The following is a 5972-nucleotide window of genomic DNA, read 5'->3' as shown; positions in this document are numbered from 1 at the left end:
AGAGAGAGAGAGAGAAAGAGAGAGGAAGGAAGGAAGGAAGGAAGGAAGGAAGGAAGGAAGGAAGGAAGGAAGGAAGGAAGGAAGAGAGAGGCTATTCAATGGGGGAAATAGTCTTTTCAACAAATGGTACCAGGGCAACTGTATACCCACATGCAAAAGAATGAAATTGGACCTCTACTTCACACTATATACAAAAATTAACTCAAAGTAGACCAAAGATCTAAATGTAAGAACTAAAACTATAAAACTCTTAGAAGAAAACATAGGAGTAAATCTCCATAACCTTAGATTAGACAGTGATTTCTTAGGTATGACATCAAAAGCACCGTACAAAAGAAAAAATATATATAAATTTAAAATGTTTGTGCTTCAAGGCATAACCTCAAAAAAGTTAAAAGACAACCCACAAAATGGAAGAGAATATTTGCAAATTATATATCTAATAAAGAACTGGTTTCTAGAATGTATTTATTACAAAAACCCTTAAAACTCAACAGTAAAAGGACTAGTGACCCAATTAAAAAATGGGCAAAGAATCTAGACATTTCTCCAAAAAAGATACACAAATAATCACATGAAAAGATTGTGTGACATTACTAGTCATTAGGGAAATACAAATCAAAATCACAGTGAGATACTGCTTCACAGCCACTAGAATGGCTAGAATAAAAAAATCAGATAATGACAACTGTTGGTGAGGATATGGAAAAATCAGAACCCTCATACTTTGCCAGTGGGATTGCAAAATGGTACAGCTAATTTGAAAAACAGTTTGGCAGTTCCTCAAAATCTTAAACATAGACTTACCATATGACCAAGCAATGTACTACTGGATATATACTTAAGAGGACTAAGAACATATATCCACAAAAAAAGTTCTATATGAATTTTTATATCAGCATTATTCATAATAGCCAAAAAGTGGAAACAACCCAAAAGTCCATCAGTTGAGGAGCAGATAGACAAAATGTGGTATAACCATATAATGAAATTTTATTTGGCCATAAAAAGAAATAAGTACTGATAAATGCTACAAGATGGGTGAACCTTAGAAACACTATGCTAAGTGAAAGAAGCCAGACACAGAGGGCACATATTGTATGGTTTCATTAATATGAAACATCCAGAAAATCTATATAGACAGAAAGTAGATTAGTGGTTGCTAGGGGATGGAGAAAGGAGGAAGTGGTGAGTATTAATGAGCTGGGTTTCTTTTGGGGGCAATGAAAATGTTCTGAAATTAAATAGTGAGGGTTGCATGGTTTTATGAATATACTGAAAGCGACTGAATTATACACTTTAAAATGGTGAATTGTATGGTATGTGAATTGTATCTCAAGTCTGTTATTGGAGGGGGGGGGTCAGGGGGGGAGGCAGATGTCCCAAGGCTCGAGGTCACATAGTGAATGTGTTCTGAGACTTGCAGCCAAATTTGTTTGATTCTAAATCTTATTGTCTGGACTATCAACCAAATGCTGGACCTCCTCCTTTTCTCACATTGCAGACTTCCAGAACAATGTTCTTCACTCCTGTAGAGTGCACCACTGTCAAACACCAAATCTCTGTCTCTATCTCTAACTTTTCCCCCGAGCTTTGGTTAGTCTCTGTGGACATCTCCGTCTGCATGTCCAGAGATGTCTCAAAATCAACATGCATTCAAACAAATTTAACTTCACCTTCCACAACCTTATCTTCCTTTTATGAATAGCTCTTATTGGTAGTTAGTGGCTGGTGTCCCTTCCATTTCTCAGGCCATTTAAAAAGCAAAGATAATTAACCCACCCAAGCCCAGTAAAAAAATCAAGTTTCTCATGTTCAGGTTACCAGCTCTGACCATTTTCTTTGGTGATTCTTCACCCAGAGGACACATTACCAAAATTTTTTCATTCTCATTCCACTACTAATAATGCCTTAAATATATACTTAGAATATGGACACCACAGCAACTAAGAGTTGAAAATAGAGACCCTCTCAAAAATACTTAGAGAGTCAGTAGTAGAGGCAGGACCCGGATTCAAGTCTTGCCACGCACCGAGACCACACATGCCCTTCTCCACATTTATAACAGGACAAAACTTCCTTTGAGTTGTTCACTTAAATTTGGCCCCAAAACTATAGCCACTTTGACTGGTACCCATAAGATCTTCAGGAAAATCTTAAACTAGTAGTTTCTATTCCTTAAATTGCCCACTATCATATCCAGGGCGTCTTCTAAAACTTCCTTTCTTTGGAGACACAGCAAAATGTGTTTCCTATAAAAACATAAGTAATTTTATGCCAAGATATTAAATTTTTATAAATAGTCATAATTCGACATGGCCGACACAAAATTTTTGTTTATAACCATTTAGTAACTTAGAATAATTAACATCCTTTCCAAAAAAAGGTGACATCAACAACAAACAATCCAACACACTGATATTCCATTTGTCTGATCATCTGAAATAATGTAAATATGTGTTTTATTTTCATGTATGCACTATTCCAACTACACATGATGTGCTAGAATCACTGTGTTTATAGAATAAATTACAAAAATGATATCTCCAGCACTCATGCAAGCCACATACTTTTAGAATTGTGTGACTAAACACCAAAATCAATGTTCATTCGACACAAGGATTAAGATAACAGGTAGAATGGAACAGATTCGGGCCTCACCCTTCCCACTGCTTTCTTCTCCCAGCCACATCTCAGCATCTTTAAATGATGGCAAAAACATGTCCCTGTCCTGATTAACGACATCACGTTATAAAACAAGTGGTAGTGCATGCACATTCTGAACTGCATAAAAAATGTTAAGAGAACAATTTAGGCCTCTTATTTGTCCATATGGATGTGCAGAGTTCTCAATGGGCCTATAATGGGTAGAATGGGAAGGTCTGTGGCCACAGAGACAATAGCCCTCTGTCCTTCCTGGAGGAACCTCTGCAGGCCATGGACTAGGGCAGTGGTCGGCAAACTCATTAGTCAACAGAGCCAAATATCAACAGTACAACGATTGAAATTTCTTTTGAGAGCCAAAATTTTTAAACTTAAACTATATCATTATATGGCCTAGTCCAGTGGTTGGTAAACTCATTAGTCAACAGAGCCAAATATCAACAGTACAACGATTGAAATTTCTTTTGAGAGCCAAATTTTTTAGACTTAAACTATATAGGTAGGTACATTGTTATTAACTTAATTAGGGTACTCCTAAGGCTTAGGAAGAGCCACACTCAAGGGGCCAAAGAGCCGCATGTGGCTCCCGAGCTGCAGTTTGCCGACCACGGGTAGGGGAAGCCACCCGTCCTCACTCTCCCTCTGTGAGGCAGTGAGAGGCCTGGGGCAGAAGCATGATGACCTGGAGATGTGAACACACCACCAATTCCATTGGGCTCCAGGCCAGGCATTGTGCTAGAGGCAGTGGTGGAATAAAGATGGTTAGAATAGGGTCTCTGCTCCCCAAGCATTTGCAATTGGTGGCTGATAAAGACATATGTACCAACACCTGGAACAGAAAGCAGCCTGGAACAGAGGCAAATGCAGAAGGCTATGAGAGCAAAGGGTTGAGAGAAATGTATTCCCACTGGGGATCTGGGACAGCCTGGTGAGAGACCAGGACTGTCATAAGCAGGGGGATGGCCCAGAGTCCTTATTTGTCCTTAACTGTGAATGAGGATGATAATAATAGCACACCTAATGCACCAGGTGGCTTTGAAGATTCAAAATATATAAAATGCCTAGCCTTAGTAGGCACTATAACAAGTTTTAGCTATTCCCACAGGTAGGGAGCATAAGTAGGGCCAGAAGTATACATCAGAAGGCTTTAAAATCTAGGAAAAAATAACCTTGTCCTTTGGTGTTGCTTCTATAACTTATCTTGTTTCAAGCCCTCAAGTAGAACACATATCTAAAGTCAAGAGAAAATAGAAACATTAGTTTTTTCTGTCATGAGATTGTGACTTTTGTGGGACAGAGGTGCAGTGTGATCTTTGCAATGAACCTGAGGTGTAGCCATCATGGTGGCAAGTCCTTGGTCTTAACTAGAAATGACAACTTCCATATCAGGACAGGCTTTCCTGGGGGTGCCTCCCCCCCCCCCCCCCCCCCGGTGAAGCAGTGGGCCTCCCACACAAGCCAGGGCTCAGGGAGCAGTGGCGCTGCTATGCATTCTTAGATTGAAACAGTTAACCTCTTCTCACTTAAACGTCTTCATCTGTAAAATGCTGGGCGGCGATACCTGTCACCAGGGGTCATTTTGAGGATTAAATGATATCAGACACATAAAGTGCGGAGCCTGGCACTGTGGGTATTTAATCAATATTAACTCTTTACAGTTATGACAGCAAAGCCTGGCTTGCCTGGGACAGGCTCTCTAGCTTGGTAAAGATGAGACTTCTTAGAGGAGGCACCGGAAAAGAAAAACAAGTAGAGGAGGGGAGAGGAAGGAGCCCCACGGAGGATTTAAATGTGGTTTCCCTCCTGCTGAGGGGGCCGCTGCACTCAATAAACCAGAATGACCCCAGCTGAACTCCCAGGCATGAAAGTATAGTTGGTTTTTAAAAGCAGTTCTTCTTTCAAGATCAGTTGTTCAATAGAACTGAAAAGCTTTCCCTCGGAAGAGGCTCGGTCCTAAAACCTGCAGGATAACCCATGAAAAGCGGAATGTGCCACCTCTCTATAGGGAGCAGGGAGCCCCATCCACACTGTTGTCTGAGCACTGGGACCCGCTGCCTCCTCTATTTCAAATTAACCAGAAACCTGAGAACCCGAAAGCTGAGCTCCAGCTAACATTATTTAAATGAACTGGCTGTTACATGAACCTTAAACCACATGTCATTTGGTCGTGGGGCTGCCCTGGGCCAAGAGACATTAATATAGAGTTCCCCGCTCACAAATGGATTGTGTTCCAAACGTGCATTTGGAAGGCTGTGGTTTGAAAGGCAGAATTTACTTTCCCAAGAAGGAGATGTTATAAATGGTGATTAGGGCCACACGCTAGCTCACAAAACTCCATGTAACCATAATAGAGCTAAACACTGCACACTTTAGCCAAATAAAAGTATAGAGGTTGCACTGGCTCATTTTTTTGGAGTGTCATCCCATACAGTAAAGGTGGTGAGTTTGACTCACGGTCAAGACACATACTTAGGTTGCAGGTTCGATCCCCAGTCGGGGTGCGTATGGGAGGCAATCAATGGATGTTTCTCTCTCACATCCATGTGTTTCTCTACCCCCCCACCCCCACCCCCCGCTTCCTCTCTGTTCAAAATATCAATAAAAACATATCCTTGGCCCTAACCAGTTTGGCTCAGTGGATAGAGCGTCGGCCTGCGCACTCAGAGGTCCCGGGTTCGATTCCAGTCAAGGGCATGTACCTTGGTTGCGGGCACATCCCTAGTAGGGAGTGTGCAGGAGGCAGCTGATCAATGTTTCTCTGTCATCAATGTTTCTAACTCTCTATCCCTCTCCCTTCCTCTCTGTAATAAAGCAGTAAAATATATTTTTTTAAAAACATATCCTTAGATAAGGATTAAAAGAGAAGAAGAAAAAGAGTAGAGGTCAATAATGGTACAGTACTAATAATTAAAGAACAAGATAAACAATAAAGTTGAGTAGCCTTCAGTCTTGAGAACTAGTAGTTGAGCAAAGGCAGATTAATGAAAGGAAGGTGGAAGGGCTATCTAGTGAAGCTGGGGGCCAGGAAACGTAGTCAGGAACCCTGGCAGTTAGGCATCAGACCGGCTTGTACAATTTCTGTCTAAGAGGCTAGTGTCTGAAAGGGCTCTGGGGGAGGGCTGCAGGGGGATGACTGAAAGGGAGTTAGCCTCGTTATCTCTATGCAGCCATTTCATCAGTCAAGGTAGTGTTGTAATGTACCCTGCGAATCACAGAAGGACGCCTCAAGAAGTCGAATTAAAGAGTCACATTTATTGCAATCCGGGACTCCGAGGGGGCATTTCGCTCTCCCAAATCTCGAAGTGTCC

The sequence above is a fragment of the Myotis brandtii genome, unplaced genomic scaffold (assembly GCF_000412655.1).
Source record: "Myotis brandtii unplaced genomic scaffold, ASM41265v1 scaffold34, whole genome shotgun sequence".
Lineage (NCBI taxonomy): Eukaryota > Metazoa > Chordata > Mammalia > Chiroptera > Vespertilionidae > Myotis > Myotis brandtii.
The sequence above is the reverse complement of the archived record's forward strand: the minus strand, read 5'-3'. Positions refer to the sequence as shown.